This window comes from Hipposideros armiger, unplaced genomic scaffold, assembly GCF_001890085.2.
Source record: "Hipposideros armiger isolate ML-2016 unplaced genomic scaffold, ASM189008v1 scaffold_565, whole genome shotgun sequence".
NCBI classification, from domain to species: Eukaryota; Metazoa; Chordata; class Mammalia; order Chiroptera; family Hipposideridae; genus Hipposideros; species Hipposideros armiger.
Genome location: NW_017731915.1, coordinates 1035209 through 1056553, shown reverse-complemented (window position 1 = coordinate 1056553; position 21345 = coordinate 1035209).

Sequence of the window (21345 nt, the reverse complement as noted above, 5' to 3'; positions counted from 1 at the left end):
TCTTTTTTTTTCTCCCTATCACTTTTGTATACTTAGAACCAAAAGAGAGTATAGCATGGAATAGGTACTCAGATATCAGTTGAGGGAAAGAATAAATAAATGACAACCTGGTAGCATTCTTTTAGAGCACTGTTATCCTCTTAAACAATGTGTAAGGATGTTGCCAGCCCAGGGATAAATAGAGCAATCATTGCTAAACCAGAGTAGAGTATTCCGTGCACTGCTTGACACCTGATGAAATCAGAATATATGGGCTTATGTCTTAGAAAGCTGCATTTTTAAAATTACAGAGTCTGAATGTTTATCATTATAGTGAAGCATACATGCTGGTCCTTTCATTACCATTCTCTTCTTCATTTTTAAAAAATAAAATTTCCAAATGATCCATGTTGTAGCCCTTCCAATGGTTTTGTAAAAACCTGACTTCATTCGTGTTTCAAATAGGTAGAGCGAGAGAGTTGACATTAATATTTCTATTCATATCCACTCCAGGCTTAGCTTTAGCTTCTTTCTCCCATGAAACTTTTAACTTTCAAGCCATTGATGGGACAAATACATCATTGGTTCTCACCTTCCTAGGCTTATGCCCACATATTCTCATTTTTCTCACCTGTAATTTCCTCCTCTATGTTTAAAAATGACATGTTCTGCTTAGTCATGGACTGTAATGTACATAAAAGCACCATAACAACTATCAGGTTCGGTGAAAAATATGTACTTTGAATCCATAGTAATTTTATGTATCTACTAAAAGGGTACCTATCTTGATTTAGGAATACATATTCTGACATAAAGATAAATCCTTATTTAGTACAGATTTCTATTATCCCCAGAAAGATGCAGATTCCTATTCAGTTCCTGCCCTTGATGTTTTCAAAATAAAATTTACAAAGAAAAAATAGCATAGCGATAATACCCATGTAATCTGACTCACTCACAATAAAATTTAGCTCCTTTATTTCCCCAAATTGCCCTGTATAAAACATTTCACATTTGGACAATAAATCAGTTTCTTACTCTGAGTTCAGATAATAATCCAAATGCCAGGATTCAAAATGCAGTCAGCTCCTTACTAACCCTGTCACATCAGGGTAGATACTTGTGTTAACTTGTATTCTTTCTTTTGTTTCCTCATGATAAATGCAGGCAGGCCCACCTATAGGATTGTATAGACTGTGTGAGTTGATAATTCCGAGTTGATTAGGAGCATGCATGGCACATAGTAGGAGCTCTTATGTTAATAAGCACGCTATCAACCAGCGTCATCTACACCCCTTAGCTATTATTTACATTCTATAGCGGGGAATTCTGGTTATCCAGTACTCATTTACCAATCTTTACCCCAAAACATCACAACCTTTTTTTTTTTTCCCTGCCTCTCTAAGTACTTAATCATTATCAATGTAAAATTATATCCTCTTTTCTATCTGACCAAGATTAATATCACAATATATTTTTCTGAATTAAAACAACTAATTTATTATGTAATACAATTTACATTTAAAATTCTAAACATTTTAAATATGAAGTGCACTTAAAATCAAATCGGACATATATTTATTGGACATAAGGATTTGCACCTCTAATTTGGAGTTCAGGCTTCTATATGTGACCATACTTGTGGACTGTGTTGTTAAAATATTCTATATACTCTCTGATCTTGTGTGTGTGCCTGGTTCACCTATCAGTCTGAGAAAATGATTTCTAGCACAGTTATAAAGTGGATTTGTCCACTTTATTTGTGATTATGTTAATATTTCCTTTTTGTTATACCTGCCTGTTGAAATATTCATGTTGGTGGAAATTTAAGAATGCTGTTTATCTCCAATACATATTTATTTTAAAGTCTACTCTGATATTATTAAAGCTATGCCAATTTTCTTTCTGTTAATATTTTCTAATTGAATTGTTTATATTTCATTTCCATTTTTCTGTTATGTCAGTCTCATGAAAAATAGCAAGAGATGTGAAAATTATAATCTGAAATCTTTCCTTTAATCAGCTAGTTAAATCCCTATTTATTCATGATGATTACTGATAGTTTAGACTTGTTTGCTTTTGGCTTATTTTGTGTTTTCTGTTTACCGTGTTGTTTTTGTTTTTGTGTGTATATGGGGACACTCTCATGTCCTTCTTTCCTGCTCCCTATAGTTTTGAGAATTTTTTTTAATATGTCAGAGAATATTTCCTTTTTCTTACATCTTTGGAAGTAAAATACTTATATATATTATATTTTAATGTGTATGTAATTAAAAATCGCATAAAGTCAACAAACCTTTCTACCCTCCTACCAAACAGGACATGAGCACAGATCCATTGGAATATTAATCTAATTTATAATTCCCATATCCCCTTTCAATCTCTCCTGTTTTCTTTCTAATATGTTAGTTATTACTTTTAAGATAATACTCTCTTAATTTATAGTTAGTAGTGTTCCTTAAAAGAAAAACCTGATACTTATTTTAGATTCATCCAAACGTTTAGATTTTATTCTCCGTCTCAGCATTGTGTGTTGCATCCTAGTTTCCCTGGGGTTAGATTTGTGTATAACGAAGTCCCTGCTTTATTACATTTTCAGCAGAGATGCAGGAGGGTGAAACTCAGTGTTTGCTGAAAACATATATTTGTTTATTCTTCAATGATAATCTCGCTGTAGCATTGGTTTCATTGATATATTTCTTTGTTTTTGATCTTTTCAAGTTCTCTCCAAAATAAATAGTTATGGATTTCTTTTTAATTTGTTTTATTGGTATGTATTATCTTGCTCAGAATTTCTTTGATCCCCCCCAACAGGCAGGTGTGAAGACCTACCTGCAACTGTCAAATTCTGTAGTAATTCTGAAGTCTATCTTCAAGGTCACTAATTTTCAGATTTTTAATAAACCTAATTTTAATTTTAAGGAATAAGATGTCTCCACACTGTGGTTCTATTTTTTTAAGTTTATTTGATAGATATTTAACCATACTTGATATTTCAAGTTAGTTTTTTATGCCTTTCCCTATTGTCTACTTTTATAATAATTTATGATTTCCTTTTGATTTTTAATGTCTATGTGTGCCATCTCTCTCTCTTCTTTATCCTCTTTTTAAATCAATATCATGAGTAACATCATTAGTGTTGACAAAAAAGAACTTTTGATGCTTACCTGTCAGGGGAGACACCATGATCACGAAGGATGTCTTTCCCAGGGCGAGGCTTATCCAGTGCCCTCCGGATTTGCTGACCCCTGCGATTTCCCCAAAAGTGGGAAACTCAACTGCATAATTTGTGGTAGTGGGGGACTGCGTTCATGCTCTCCCCTGCTAAATAAAAAAAATAAAAAAAAACTTTTGAGTTTTAAAGCACATTATATTGCAATTTTTTTTATTTTGTGTATTTTATGGTTACCTATATTAATTGATTATATCCTCTCTTTTTCATAACTTATTAATTTAAATGTATCTCTTATGAATTCTCAGTGTTACTACTTTCTCATATACGGTTGAAGGAAATTAAGCTCCCTTTAAACTTACAAACTTTATATATGCTGTTTTGATAGCAAATTCTACATACTTAATGTTATTGTGAATGCTCTGACTTGTGACTATTGAGATGTCTGTTTTTAAAATTTTGAAGCGATTAAATTTTTTCTTTTCTATTTCTATCTTAGACATCTACATTCTGACCAGATACCTAGATATGGGTTCTGTGAAATTTGTTGATACTTTATGGTCAGATAATATGTTATTTTTCATATAAATCACCCAAGATGATTTAATAAAAATGCATAACTTGTATTGTTCAGGAAATATTCTATTTCAAATCATTGTTCAAAGTTTTCTATATGGTTATTTGTTTTGTTTCATTGGAAGGTAATTTATCTATCAATTGATAAGAGATATGTTAAAACTCTTTATGGAAATATATCTCCTCAGTTCTATTTTCTAAGTTACAATGTGTTTTATAGTTTGAATTATTAGTAAGCTATAGGTATACTTTATTATACATTTTGGTAAATTGAACCTTTATCAATATGTAATGACTGTCTCACTCAATCTTACATAGTAAATGCTTTAAAATTGTTTTTCATCGAAGTATTACACAGGACAGACAGTTGCACAAATCTTGACATGCTCTAAAGGGAGCAGAGTCTTGGTATCAGATGGCAGTTTGAATGACCTGATGGGCAATAATGGAAGATGGCAGTGAGGACTCACCAGAGACCCTGCTACCTGAAGGCAGCAACGATGCAGTAACCTGGCCTTGCTTTAGTTATGGGCGATAAAGTTTACTCTAGAGCCAAATGAAAATAGTTTTACTGCTTTTTTAGGAATGTATGACAGGGTTCTTGCGATGAATTTTTCTTTAAATTCTTGCGAACAGCTGCCCCAGCAGTGCAATCCGAGCTAAAGCAGTGTTATGCCTGGCAATGTATACCTGGATGCGCCTGGGTTGCTGGAAGTGCTCATTTCATCCAAGTTCAACTCAATATAATACAAAGCACCTGATGGGAGACACGTTTTTAATGTCCAAAAGAAAATACACACAATCACATGCCGCATGTATTCTACCTTTTAAATCTTGTTAAAATATAATACTATGCCAATAATCACTATCAAAATAATTTATGTCCACCAAATCATACATTTTGTAGGAAAATCATCACTATTTGATAAATTAAAATGCAATATGTAAAAATAATGTAAAAATTAATTATCTTCTCAGATAATAACTTTAAAGGTGCAAATCAATCCCTTCAGTAGACTAAATATGTATTTATTTACATAACACTACTTGTTATGTTCTACTTAATGTGCAAACAAGATTTTATAAATCTTAGGAAACTCACTTTAATATTTATGTACATGAAGATCTCCAAAAGTTTCCCCTTTCTTGGAATTTTTGCTAAAGAAGAAATAATAATAATAATAGAGAAACAATTTAATTTATGGAATAAAAAATAATGGTAAGAATTAGGTTTTTTTTAGTTTTAATTTATTCCTATTTTGGGATAAATGCACAACTATAAGTTTTTGAAAATTTTTAAAATACAGGAAAATGTCCCACAAAGCCCTCATATCCACATGTTATCACAAAACAAAAAAATACATAATTGGTATCCAAGCCTTACACATAAAATTAGATCATGTAAATGATCTGTCATACACTATGAAAATTTTAAAGTTAAAAATTATGCACCTCCTAAATTGAGGTCAACTTATAACTGGCAACTGACTGTTCACACCCTGGTTTTAAATATATGCATGCTCAACTCACAAGAGTTTCTGTCAAAATTTAAAATTAGAAGCAGTAACTAACACATCATGAATTCATAAAAGGATATGTTGTTGGAAAGCTGAATTGTGACACAAAAAAAAGACAGGTGTTATATTTATTATAAGCATGTTCACAGTTTTTCAATTGGGGGAAATTTCATTTTTAAGTTAATACCATAAAGGACACTCTGTCATAGACAGTTTGATACAGCACATTCATGGAAATGATGGAGTGTATTGATTGCTTCTCTCTCTCTCTTTCTCTCTCTTTCTTTCTCTCTCTTCCCCCCTCCACCCCCTTCTATCTTTCTATTTCCCCATCTCTCTTTCTATCTCTATCTTTTCTTTGGTAACCAGACAATATAAAAAAGATATAAAATTAGATACTAAAATATGTTATTCTTTTTTTTAATTGAACTATTGAAAAATAGAAAATAAATTTATTAGGTTAAGTATCGACAAAACTGAATTAAATACATCACATATTCATTGGAGATTGACATTAATTTGGTCTTTCAATAATAAAACACTCTTGAAAAAATGTCATCCAGACAGTGTTGCACTGGACAATGTAAAACAGCCAAAGGAGATTATTCATTTATTCAAGATTATTGCGATGAGGGAAGGAGGCCAGAACTCAGGCTCAACTCTGCTAACACAAAAGATGATAGGAATTGCTGAATCATATGATAGTTCTATTTTTAATTTTTTTACACACCTCCTTACTGTTTTTTATAATGAGACTGGAGTGAGAGGGAAATCATAGGCTATCTGTGTTAGCTAGTTTGCTTTACCCAACAGAAAAGAAAAATTTCTCCTGTCTTCATGACAAAGGGTATTAACATTTTTACAACTTGGTACAGGGTGCCTGCTGATTTTAGGCCTCTGTCCTTCTGCAGAAACTAGGAGAAGGGGAGCTATCTTTGTTGATGATGACATTTCAAAGGGATGGCTCTCAGGTCCTTGAGAAAGATATTCTTGGGTTGTAAAGCTGGCAAGATGCTGGAAGAAAATTTGCATATCCAAGGAGCAGAGAGAGAGGTTATAATTACAAATTCTCTGATGTAAGTGCTGTAAGAAAAGGGAGGCAGGACCTAAAGAAAAGGCTTATTTAGTTTAATCAAGATAAGGGTACATTAAGGCCTTCTTGGTCATTTCAAAGTGTTTCAATATCTTTTTCAACAACATCTCTTTAATTAAATCTAACTCAGTACATTTTCATAAAGATTTAGCTGTTTGCAAGATTATATATATATATATATATATACATACATACATACATACATACATATATATATGTATGTATTTTTTTTACAGTGTGAAAGAATAAATTTGGGCATTTTAGCATCTGCTTTAAAACCTATAGATATATAGATATAAATTGTTATGGTTAACTTCTTGTGAGAATCATTTAAGCCCTGAATCAATTAAAAGGCACTGAGTATTAAACCAGAAAAAATAAAATAAAAATAGATTGGTTTACATATTCTCAATCCCTAACCCATTTTATACATTACTGATGGTTTTATTTCCATGTTCCAGCCACACTTGTCTTTAGTTCCCCCAATGCACAGAACCACCTCACACCTCTGGACCTCTGCACAGGGCTGTCCCTAGGACATGCCTGGCTCAAGAAAATATTTTTTATGGGACTTTTATCTATATAAACAATTTCAGCCACCCGAAATAGCCATTCAGCACTAATGTGGCACTCATTGTCACACAGTGATCCCACGATAAATTTTGCTCAGGCCAACAAGGGAATTTGCTCCCCAGGCTGCCTCCTTGCGTCTGGACCAGCCATGGGCCACTGGACCAGCCTCATAGGTGAGAGACCCACAGTTCTTTTGGACACCTGGGAGACCCATGACCAAGAAAGTCTCCATGGGAAGAGACAGAGCCTGCGTTGGCCCCACCCAGGAGACCCTGCAGTCCCCTGGGCCCCAAGATCTTACACAGTTTTTAGGAGAGCACTCTAAAGTGTAGGCAGTTGCTTTTCTAAAGGTGGTCCTCCGTATGCTATCGCCACTACACGGAAGCTGTTCGTCCCTTTCACCTGAACAGCTCCCATCACACCTCACATTTCCGCTTCTGTTACACAAGGAAATGGTTCCTTGACTCTGTTGACTAGAATCGATTTCCCTCTTTTCATCTATTATAAAATGGATCCCTCCTCCTTCGTATCATTAAGCAAAATTATATTTAAGTAACTATATGCGACTATTTGATGTCTGCCTTCCAATGGATTGTAACCTTAATGAGGTAAATCTGTCCCCCTACCCCTACCCCCATCACATTCTCCATGACTTAGCTCAGAGCCTGTTACATGGTATATATGTGACATGTATTCATTAATTTTTTTCATACCTCTATATTGAAAAATGCTTTGTACTTCCTGTATAAGTCTCTGTTTTATCTGTATCATTTCAAGTCAGATTGGATCGAAATATATAGAATTTTTTTATTCATTTAACTGAACCTGATTTTAAACTGCTATTTACTAATCCTTACACTGTTTTAGACTTTTAAGGCAATATGTAGGGGGAAAATATAATTATTGCTACTATTAGCTACTATAGCTAATAATAGTTATAAAATTAGTTTCACTATATGAGGCATTTTACTTTTATTGTTTATCATGCTTACAGCCATTATGGTAAATAGAAAAGTTATGTTGAAAATGAGGATAATGAAGATAACAAGGTTATAACTTGCCAAACGTAGCACAGTTTGTAAATAGCAGAACGGGGTTTCTCCTACATGCTGCCTTTCTCCGGCGCTTGCATCTTTATATACTACCTTAGTACTTCAGGGATATATTCTTCTTTCTTTTGAGATCATAAAATGGTATAGAGGTACTAAGCAATTTCCACGGGTTACTTTATTCAACATTTGTTTAACACATATGGAGTACCAGGTTCAATCCTGCAACAAACGGTACTATGTATGCACCCAGCAATTAGAAGGTTGATTCGATCAGAAGAGATAATCCAGTAAACAGACCATATGAAACACTATAAAAACAAGGAGGGACATATCCAGGGACTGATAATGGAAGTATAAAGAGAAGATACCTAATCTAGTCTTTTAAGGAATGGACATTATTGTGTAAGCTCTGTCTTGAATGATGAGAGAGATTAAGGCATGTGGAGGAATGGGCAAAGAATATGCCAGGCAAAGTGCACAAAGGGAAAAGAAAGATACACATAAGAGAAATGATATGCAAGTATGATTCCATTACACTTTTCTCATAATAAGAACAATATACTGCCAGGCTTGTGAAAAACCTAATTAATGGAAAAGATGGATGTTCATTTGAACCTTACAGTTTAAGATGCATTTATTAGGTGGAGCAGTATGTATAGAGGATGAGCACTACGGAGCATTTATAGAGTAGTAGTAACTAAATAAGTGACATGGATTTATGTAATTGACTTAGTTGATTTAAAGAAAACAGTGTTTTAGAAATATTATTTACATTTACATTGTACTAAATAGTTTGGGTGAAGGAGGTTGGTTAATGCTATTACAAAATGACTAGTTTATTGATCCTGAAAGCTGATGTAAGATTGGAACAAACAAATGGAATTTAGCTAAGATTTATTGACCTGTATGTTAATAAATATTGAAACAATGTGGACTTAGAAATTTAGAGAGGATAGTTGATATTAAATTCTTAAAGCAATCAAATGATACATGATAGAAATATGCAAATCATCTTTTTTCAAAGAAATCAAGGTTATAACTCCTGTTTATGTAATTGTTGACAATTCATGAAGAAACAAATTATATAATTATTATGTCCCAGGCAAGAAAATTTTGTAATCTTGCATAAAGATTCAGTCAAAAAGGAATATAAAAGTACACATTAAAATAAGAAAGGCTAGTGAAAGAAAAAGGTTTGGAGTTCTCTGGAAGCTACCTAAAAACATTTTCCTTGGTTGGCCACTTTGGATCCAAAGTAGATGACTAGAGTTTGGTAAACTAAACTCTTAAAATTTAAGGAAAAAGTCATTTGGAAAAAAAAGAATATTTCCTATACAAAACAGGAAGAACCTTGCACTTCAATCAAGATTAAATTAAGCATTTGCAAATATTGAAAATGTGAGGAATTCATAATAAACTACACACAAGGGAAATAATGGGTACATCTTTTGAATATACTAGCATATGTTTATCAGGGAACCTATTGATTATTCAACATATGTGACTTTGAAAATATATGAATGCAGTCTGCAACCTCTAAAAAAGAAAATATTGTAAGTAAACCTGTAAGAAGACTCCTGAAATAGGCCCAACTTGAGAAACGGTAGCTTCCCGATGAGAAAGCTTTGCCAGGTGCCTCAGGGCTCAGGAGAAATGAGAAGTGGGTATGAGGAATGGCTGGATAGCACCAGCCTTAATCAGTTCTAAATTCCCTTAGTTATACTGTGCAGTGTATGTTTTCTTTTCATCATTAATCACCCTTTATTAATAGGCAGAGCTTACAACATAAATTAATGCTTTCATTTATTCTATACTGTTTTTGTAAAGTAACAGTTATTATGCACTAAATGGTGGACTTAAATGGCAGAACTACCCTTGTGAAAGTAGGTAGTGAGCAGGAGGAAAGAGGAGGAATATTATTGTAAAACGGAGCCTCTAATTTTTGCAGAGTGCCCATTGGAAGACTCATGGACAGGCCGTTATTTTAGTGTTTTCAACTTTTAAACCAAAGAGAGAAATGCAGGTGCGTTTATTAAATGGGAGAAAATGCACCATTTGTCATATTTCTGCTGGTTTCATCTAAATTCACGATGTAATGTTAAACATTATACTCTCAATAATAAAATAGACAGGCAACTCAGTAAATGCTTCTTTTTCATAAAACTTGACTAGCTTATGGAAACTGTACTTGCAAAATTGTATTAAATTTACCCTTTTTTCCTACTCCTTTTCCAATACATAGTGCTAATAACCTTTTCCTAGTCTTCCAAATTACTTCGTTTAAAATCATTTTAATTTCTGTTTGCCACTCAGAAATTGTAGTGAGTGATCTTTGAACTCTCATTCCTCCTGTGAACAAAATAGTTCATGTCACCATTTTAATGCTGAGCTGGATTCAGCCTCATACCAGAATGTATTTCAGTATAACTATTAAAAATGCCAATACATCTCTTCTATAAATCTTATTATTTCAGTAGGGAGCACTTTATATTGAAACTCAATGAAAGCCAAAAGATTAAAACTGAAATAAATTTTAAAAGGAACTAAAAACATTAATGATTTTTCAACTTTTGTTCATTGACTTTCCAACTGTGAATTCAAATTCTTCTGCTACTTAATTTTAGCATTTCATTGTTAGTAGTATGAAATTGCTATCTATCAGCATCAGTATAGTGCTAAAATTGCCTTAATGAGTACAAATGAAACAATTTGTTTACTGTACTTGGTCTTATATTAAAATAATAAATCCTAGAATAAATCATTGTTTATTGGCTTAAAAGATATTGAAGGTAGGGTAACCTGATAAAAACAATTAAAAATGAATATTACTTTTAAATGATTTTCCTGATTAACAAAAGTAATTTCCATATTCTTTTGGAGGTAAACTAGTTTTTTCAGTTATAAAGTTATCAATTAATGAGAAACTGATTAATGGTTCATTGTACTAATAGGTTATGTTCTGTATGTAGCCATTCATATACATTATATGCATGCATCACCAACTTCTACAAAAATATTTCGAACAGTATACAGTATATGAAGTGCAATGTTATATGAAGTATAATGTTATGCCTTTAACTATCTAAATAAATCACAGAAAGTATTAATCCACTGAATCTACTGATTACTTTCTAATCCCAGGAGAAAGTTACCTGAATAATAGGGACTGTCTTAAAATGTATCTAGTCCTATGGCATTGTACGTCAAGGTTAACTTTTAGGGAAGAGATGGATTAGTGGTTTTGTGAAGTTCAACTTACAGAGTCTATGCTTCAAGTTTTCTCCCTCCCAAAAGGATATGTTATATAAAGTTGGTGATATGAGGAATACTGCTTGCTAAAAATCTGACATGAGGCTGAAGACAGGAATTTTCCTGGAGATAAGCAGAGGGCTTGCAGGCAGGAAAAGCAGTGGACCTGGATCTCAGCCGTGGTTCCCCATTAAAAGCTGGATGGGTGTTGACTCATGGTTTTGGTCGTATGGGCTGTAATGAGTAATTTCTTTCTCAAAATGGGGAAAGGGGAATCCTGTTTGTCCAGGAAAATATCTGAATGTATAATCTGAAACTTACTATTGTAGTTGGTTGCCTTTCTAAGGATGAAGCATCTGTTGGTGAAATAGCTGGTTCCATCCCCAGAGAGAAAGGTTCCCTGAAATGTGCATTGTACTCATGGCGTTAGCTGATGGTGGGTGGACCGTCTTCCTAATACTGGGAGAGGAGCAGGCAGCAATGGCCATAAAGAAAGTTACTGTGCCGTGAGATACACTGAAACCCTCATAATAGAGATTTGTGCTTACATCTATTGTTCAGGAGACTTCATTCCGGGTCTGCACCCCAACTCCTCTGGGATTCATGAGACTGATTCTTTGTAAAGAGACAGGCCATTCCATTCAGACTCCTGTGTGAACTCTGCATTGCCTGTCATGATGATGACATAGTTCAGCCATGATTCAACAAGATTTTACCAGTTTCTTTGGAAACATTCTCAATCTTGACTATATCATTGTCTAGGCACTAGTTGTGACAACGATTCAGTTTAGCAAGATTTACCATGGAGGAAAACTGTTAAGGATATATGAGATCTCGGTATTGTTTCTTATAATTACATTGGAATATACAATTTTCTCAAAATAAAATTTATTTTAAAAAACCAAAAAACCCCCAAAAAATAGCATTTTGACTTACTAAATTAAATTCTCAGCATGACATTTTTCAGACTATCTTGGTTTTGTTCATGTTCATAGTCCCCGTATCTCAGCAAAGTAACTCAGAACCTAAGTTGATGATAACTAATTTTTCTTGTCCTCCTCTCAGAGAGGGTCTGGTTCTGTTTTACAGTACATCAACAGAGGGTGTTTGGGATCACAGCTTTACCAGAGGTAGAACTTCTATTATATTAGATTTTCCAACCAACCCCTGAATTCTGTCTCCTTTTCTTCATATCTTGTGAGACTTAAACACCAAGTTTCAATTTCACTAATTTTGCAAATGCCCTCAGAGCAAAGGCAGAGCTGCTTATCTTAATTCTTGACTTCAGCATTTTTCTTTTTCTTTTTCTTAAGCTTTTTATTGGGGAATTGGGGGATGGGAACAGCGCTAGGGAATTGGGGAAGGGGAACAGACAAGTTGCTGTCCTTTTGTTCTTCAGTCTAGTTGTGGAGGACATTGCTTCACTGGCCCAAGTTGGCACCATCATTGCACTCTTCCTGGGCGAGGCAGATCAGTCGCTGGCTTCTGGATGGCCGCTCACTGTGGCTGCTGGCCGCTCACGCTGGCTGCTGGCTACACACAGTAACCCATGGCAACCTACTGCAGCAGGGGCTGCAGCCAAGCCGTCGCCGCGACTCACGGCAGCCCAGCTCCAGGTTGAGCTGTTGTTCAGCATCTTAGCTGTAGAGGGCAGTGTCACTGGCTCTCATATGTGGGATCCGAACCGGGGCCCTCTGGCATTGAGGTTGCTCTTAACCAACGCACCACTCGGCCGGCCCTGCTTGTTTTATTTTGTTTGAAAATTACTTAATGTTTTGCCAGCATATGATTTAAAATACATTTCATTTAAAATTTGTAGTTGTCACAGGGAGGGTCATTCTACGTTTCCTGACTCATAATATTAGAATGAAAGGCCCACCTTTACTTATTTTTATAAGATATTACCAAATATAAAGCCTGAAGAACTTCTCATGATGCAGTATAAGATTGAAGATCATAGGAGATTTCATGGTTTGTTCATTTTTCTTATAACTTACATAAGTGATCTCATGAGAGTGGAACAATATTAACTTTATTTTATCATGCTCAACTACTGACAGTTTATCAAGTCCATATATTTATAGGTTAAGGAGGCATTGTAACTTGGAAAATGGCTGACAATTCTCCTTTACTTCTTTCTTGGATCTGTCCAAAGTTCCTTGGTGTAAGTGCACATGAATGGCCTGGTCGTTTTTCTCTTGTTTCTCTATAGGCTGTTCAGTGTTTATAATGTGTGCCTAAGTATTCGCAGAATAACACACTAGGTTTAAAAGGAAATCAAATAATTTATTTTAATATTGAAATAAATTCAGTGAAGATCTTGTTAGAAGCCTTTTTTATCTATTACAAGTGTAGATAAAAAGGAGGCTTTTTAGAAGTTCAGTCTTCAAACTACTTGGTGTTTAACGTGGATTTAGGCTTGGGGAAACTGGAGTCAGTGACTGCCTTACACTATCAGAATACTGAATGACTGACTCCCTTTTTCCTTTGAAAAGTCCATGTCCAACATTCAGCATCCACAAAGTTAAGAAGGCTTGACAATGACTTGAGAAATATTTCAATAGATCACACAGTCTACCTTTCTTTAACCCAATGCTTTCTCCATACACATAGAAGATAAGAACATTAGCTCACCCCCTTTTAAGCACAGGAATTTAGCAAAAAAGAGTAGACTTAATTGCCAACCACATTATTAGGGTGGAAAGAAACCTCCTCTGTAACCACAATCATAACTATAGAATGGAGGAGGGGAATCTGTGTTAGCTATGAAAAATCAGGAAGAGCCATCGGTGATCCTAAACCTTTGGAGAAACACATGTAAGTTAGAAAGAGATGACTTATCCTAAATCCAGAGACGGTGAATTAAGATTATTCAAAGTATGTCCTACTGAAAAGAGAGAAAACGTAGGTAAAAAGTGATTTTTGAAAATCCTTTTACATGAAAAAACATAATTTGCAAGAAAAAAAGAAAAGTTTCAGTTACAAATGATATCCCTCCTCTGTCTTTTTTTCTTCCTTCTTTGAATATTTTTTATGGGAACAAAATGCCTTTTGCTTCAGCAGGATGAGAACATAAAATTTCATTGATTCATAGGCACAGTTAAGGGTTGTTTGTGTTTAAAAAGGCATTAATAACATTTTAATATATTATTTTATTTTTGTGACAAAATATAGCTCATGGATACACTCAAAGGCATGTCTTGAATTCAAAGGTCTGTCTTGGAAAATCGGTGATTTTTAAAAAAATAACTGTAGAAATAAGCCGAAAGAGATGGATTAATATATATTTTCATATATAAATAATATTCACACGTTGCCTTTCAACATTTCATTACTTAATTTCAGTTTGTCGCAATACACAAGAATTAGTTGTTTTCATTTTTCTACAAAACCAGACTTAATCACCATATGTGGAGCCAGTGATATTAGCTCTGACTCTAACTGTCAAGCTGTTTAGTTTTGAACAAGACAGTTAACCTGATTTTCTTCAAAAGCACACAGTGTTTAAGGTGGGGTGCTTTGGATCCAAACACAAAGGGCCTGGAATCTTTGATTCATGCCTTAGGAACTGAATTTGTTTTGACTAACAGTATAAACACTGATGCACAGTTGTCTTACCTTTAAAATGTGAGTAATAATACCTCCATGATAGTTTCGTTGTAAGGATTTCTTAAAATAATACATAAATATTTAGTAAACGCTGTTAGGTTTCAGTAAATAGTAGCTGAGATATATTATTTTAATATTCCAATTATTGATATCTCTCTTACAGGGGTTTTGGAAAGGCAAATTAAATATATTATTTAAAGTATATCTCATGTTTCTTTAAAAGAGTAGTTTTCTTTTATTGTTCCTAATCTGCCTACATTTATTGGTAATAATATATCATCCTCTATAATTAGCAAACAAACAAACAAACAAAAAACACCATAGGGTAAATTAAGAAAAAAATATTATTTAAATAAAATATGCTTGACTTGTTTTAAGATTGAATTTTAAATTATTCCATGCATTAGGACCAATTTTACAAGTGTAGGTAACTTGCCCGTATGTACACAATTAATATGTGAAAGATGGGTACAAAGTTGGAAAGACTGCTTCCAGAGTCTGCACTATTAAACCGAAATGTTACAGCCTCTTGGCTTGTGAGCACCCAAATTGAAGATGTAAATTATAATGAAAATTCTTGTTGTCAGATCATAACATTAGCATGTTCATGTCAATCTGGCTTAAAAAAGGCTTTTGCTAATTCATTTGCATATCCTTGGTTACTCCAGAATTTTGTCAGTTCTTTTCATTATTATTGCACAAGTTCTTGTTAGTGAAAAACTAACTTTTAAATTGGCTTAATATCACACATTTTTTTAAGTGGAATTTTCCAATTCTGTAACATAGAATGTACACTTATTGTTCAAAGATATTTTTAGTTGAGATAGTTGAGTCATATCATTGTTTTCTGGATCAGTTACAGAAAATAATCTATGTACCATTTATCCATCAAATAATTAAGTTGCTTTTTTTAAAGGCCCCAAGGAAAATTGCCTTTTTTTGTGATACTATTTTTGAGAACCACTGTTTAATAAATTGAACATTGCAAATATACTATACATATGTAGGTCACACATATGCTTCATTCACTGATATTGATATGATCAAGTTATAGGCATAATCTATTCAGCTAAAAATTATGAGAACAAATTCTTTGAAAGGTTACTTGATCTTTAACTTCTTTGTTACTATTTACAATCATACTTTTATTGTTTGATCATTATTTTGAATTCTTCAAACAATTAAAACTGATATTATTTCTTGGGTTTTAAAAGCAGTTTAGTAACCCACAGTAGGATAAGGGCAACACTAGCCACAAAAAAATCACAATAGTTCTTGCATGGAACTCAAAGGTACTCTTTTATACCCACAAAACATGTAATGAATCCTTACATACTACATCATTAATACTGGCTAATTGAAGATCCAGGAATAATAATGGAAAATGCAAGTTTTTAGGGAAATACAGGGGATTGTGGAAAAATATGTATTTTTTGTATGTTTTAAACTTTTATTAATATTTCCAGTTATCCCAATAGCTAATTTGTTTGATATGAAATAAATGGTGATGCTTATATTTTTTAACTGAGGTATATGCCATACAACTTATATTAATTTCAGCTGTACAATATCATGATTCAGTATTTGTATATATTGTGAAATGATCACATCTAGTTAACAGCCATCACCATACATAATTACAGAATTTTTTTTCTTGTCATAAGAACTTTTAAGATCTACTCTCAGCAACTTCAAAATATACACTGCAGTATTATTAACTATAGCCATCTTACTATATATTAGAGTCCCATGATTTATTCATTTTATAGCTGGCAGCTTATACCTTTTGATGCCCTTCTCTCATTTCATCCACTTCCCGCATGCCTACCCCTGCCTCTGGAAACCATCAATCTGTTCTCTATATTTATTAGCTTTTTTTTTTTCCCGCAGATAACTGGAATCTATACTCATATGGTATTTGTGTGTCATTTTTGCTTTTAAAGACAATAGCTACTGATTTGCATCATTCTAGACTAGTCCTGATTAGCTTGAAATGTATCTCGTATTTTTATGTCATAACTAGGAAAATTAGATATACATTCCAAGAGAAAACAAACAAACAAACAAACAAGTGGAAAGTTTATTTGCTTGATTTTTGTTGTGGTAGCTTTTCAAAAATATGCCTCACTGATACATTAGTGTACTTGTTCCCATTTATTCTCAAAATTCCTTTTTTTTTAGTATAGGCAATGAGATATCCCTTTGGAGGGCAGCAATATGATTTTTCAGTTATATAATCTTGCATTGGGTTTAAGCCAGGGGACTTGCTTTCTAACTCACTCAAAGGAGGAAATAAACAAAGATTTCCATAGAATAAACCATCTTGAGGAAAAAAAATAAAAGCTTATGAAAGTCTGGGGGGAAGTATCTTTTTATTGATTCTACATACACAGGATTGATTTTGGTGCTGTTTTTGAGTTTTGTTTTGCTTTTGCAGGGAGGTGGTATTTTTTTTTATGTAAGTGAAAAGTATATCTAAATTGGGAATAGGACATTACTCCCAAATTCACAAAATCCGTAAAATGAAAATTTTGAGGAATTATCTGATTCTTTAAATTATTTTGAATGAATGGTAATTAACACATTTGATTTTTTACTATTTAACCTAAACACGATAACCCTTATCAATATAAAGTTAATGTATTTCATACTCATGCATTATGTTCTGATCGCACAAAATTACTGAGTTCATTCTACAGCTATAAAGCAAATATTCTTGGATTAATTTTCTTGGGTGAAATAAACATAGTAGTGAAGACATAAAAAATACTTTGATGACTACTGTAAACAGACCATTTCGTTGAAGATGCAAGTGAGTTAACTGTCAAGTTCTCTCTGTTCTTTCAGTTTCTGGCTGGCTATCAAAGGCTCAGTAAATTTCCATCTGTGAACAAGTATAATCTATTGATATATGCACACTCGTGAAGCAGGAAGTATCACAGATGGGAAAATTGAGACATTACAGATTTAGATCGGCTTTGCTTGAGTGGAGATATTAGTAAGCTACAAACTATCTGACATTCTACCAAAAAATAGTACTTAATAACTATTTTTTAAAAAGAAATAATTTTAAAAACTGCTTTATTCTCATTTTTAATTGAATAATGACATAAGTATATTTTTAATATTTTCATGTGAGAAACTTTTTTAAAGTTTTGAAGTTTAGAACATTCTAATGTCTCATTGGGTTTGATTTGTATTTCCCTGATACATTTTTGTCTTGAATTCACCTCATTTAATGGACTGTAGATTAAATAATAGTGTTGTATCAATATTCATTTCCTTATATTAATTGTTCTGTGATTATTTATGAGAATGTCTTAGAATATACACATTAATGTATTTAAGGGTCACATTAAAGCATAACATTATCTGTGAGTTGTTCTCTATGTTTAGAAATAGTAATTTCTAATCTCTGTATACATATATTATTATATGATTGCCTTATTTATAGACAGATGATAGCTGATAGATAAGTGATAGAATAATAAAGCATATGAGCTACAATAGAAACAATTTGGGAATCTGCTAAAGGACATAAGGTAATATTTTTTAATATTGTTACAACTTTCCTGTAACTTCAGTGTTATATCTAGATAAAACACTATGAAAGAACAAAACAAAATAAAACTCTAAACCACCATGAAAGGTGTTGCACTCACTGCAGTTTACTTAGGTTTATGAACTCAAGCTTTCTCGTCATTGCTGGATTCTGATGCTTTTACTTTCTTGCCTATTATTTGAATATTTATTTTGTCATAATCCCAAAATATAAGGTTAGATGTTTTATTTATAATAGTGACAATTGAAACATATAAATTAAATATTGAACATATAATTGAATAATCATAGTCTATTTAGCTATACTTTCTTTACATATTAAACGTTTCATAGTTTTATATTGGTGATTTTTTTATTGATCTCCTTATGAACTAAAATACTCTGGGATTTTTCCAATAAAATCACACATGATAGTATGAAGCAAAGCTATCTTAGAAAAGAATAAGACATATTGATTTTTCCCTCATACAAGCAAAATTAACTAGGCTTGCCAAATACCAGAGTATTTGGTAACGTTAAAGAAAAGAAAATGAAGCAACAGGCCTAAGGTGGGGTCCCTCACAAACCAAGACTTCATTGCAGTTCAGCCCCTCCCAGGAGTGGAGTTTTCTGATTTACTTTAGTGAGGTAATCTGCCTGCTAAGACCCCTGTGACCCTTCCCCCAAGTACAGGTAACCTTACCTGAAATAATCCTTTCTTTTGTTTTGCTAATAACTTTCTTGTTCTTCCCAGTGTCCTATAAAACTCTTCCATTTTGTCCACCTCCTTGAAACACCTTTCTATTCTGCCTGATTCATGAATCGTTCCATAAAGCCAATTACAATAGATCTTTAAATTTATCTAGTGCAGTTTTGTTTTTTAACAGTACATAGAATTGTAAAAGTTTTTGTTGTTTCTTTTCTTTCTATTTTTTTTATGTAGTTTCAAATATATTTTCTGTGAAACTAAAGCAAACGTCATTTAAAAGGGGGTCAGATAACCCCGAGGGGGAGCTCTCACCCACTTGCCATTCATATCACTCCTGCCTAACCAACAGGAAGAAGGGTGAGTCAAATTATTTTGACAAGGGAGGACATTTTTCACATAGGAATTTCATCTCCCGTTTTTAAGAAAAGGAAGGAAGATCCTCCCCTGCCCCGGAGAGAATGCACTAAGCACCTCTTGCAGCAAACGAGAATCCGCCACAACCTCAAACTCTTGTTCTGCTCCAATGAACTTTTGTTCAAAACAACCCTCTACAATTTCCTCCTAAAACCTGATCAAAGTTAACCTTTCCTTTGTTGCTTCAAACTTGTCTGTGGTTCACCATAGCTCGCTTGTCCCAAATTCCAATTCTCTGCTAGTCCCAAATAAACTCATTTTGCTGGTAAAATAAATGGCTATTTTATATTTGAGGTTGACATTTCTTATAGTGACTGCTGGCCCCGCTTATAAACTGCAAATTACAGCGCATCTTTTTTGACCAAATAAAAGCAGCCTGAACAAATTCTTTTTTCCTCTCAAATGAGATATTCAGAGTACTCCCGAAGAACAAGAGAAGCACTTTTCTTCAAGGAAGCTGCATTTAACATTGTCTTTTAAAGACCGAAGGGACATTCTTTCCAATAATACAGGTAGATAATACAATAAGAATAGAAAAATCACTCCAGGCTATTACAGAATATACCAGCATGAAGTTATGTTATTTTTCCCATACCTTATAAAGTCAAAATCCCACTTGTTTCAATTTTTTTCAGACTTAGTAAAAGTCAACGAAGCCTATTCAAGTTTATGTCTTCCACTGCAATCACCTCCCACAATTGTCACAAACTGTAGTTTTCTAGACTCTTAATTTGAAGAACAGAACCCTCTGTAATATTTACTTGTAAGTTTAGAAATATAATAAATCAATTGAGAATTTATATTCTAACAAAAAGGTCTTATTTTAATTTTATTTTTTCTATATGTTATACAAAGTTATAAATTGTGTGTAGAGAAAATGAATATATACAGAGGGTGCCAAAAAAAGCATACACACTTTAAGAAAACTGTGTTAAAATTGTAATAATATACACTGATAACAAAAGATGAATACAAGTCAAGTTTGCCTTCTGCAATTACAAGAGGTGCACAAAGTGGTTCCCATCAGCGTCCAGACACTTCTGATTACGGCGAACTACTGTTTGAGTAATGTTGACCAAAGTGTCCACTTGTATTCACTTTTTTGGAAACCCCGGTATAAAAGCAATTCAAAAATATGTAAGAATATGCACATACATATGTGAAGGTATATATGACATGAAATCATATTGATTGATAAAAATATTAAAGTTTAGTTTCCCTAAACCAATTTATACATTCACTGTTAACTTTAGAAAGGTAGAGCAAGTATGAAAATAGACTTAAATATATTACTAATTACGTTTCCCTGATGTGAGCATTTGATGTTTAGCCTGATATATACTGACATTACTCATATAGAAGATTACATTTTTTATTGATTCATATATTTTTTTATCACGTAGATTTGTTATTCTTCCTGTTGCATACACATTTTAATGAATTTGTGTATGGTTAAGAAATGAAAATTTTTTAAGCAACAAAACATGAAAAAATGAAATCTAAATCCATTTCTCTGATGGATTTATGGGCTAACTGTCTTAAAAACTTCTAAGCAATCGGAATGCGTGCCCTCTTTATAAGGGCAAAATTTGCTAACTTTAAAATATACAATACTGTATTATTAACTATAGTCATCATGCTATATATTATAGTCCCATGATTTATTCATTTTATAGCTGGAAGGAATATAGCTCAGATCAAACTCAATAACCAAAAGTTATACCAAAATATTATTGTAACTCACTGCCAACATTGGTATCTTCTGCTGAAAAATTACATTCAATGCTAGTATTATATTTAAAATACATAAATGACACTGGTCTTTTTTGAAGATATGCCAAAATAAAAATTAAGTAAAATTA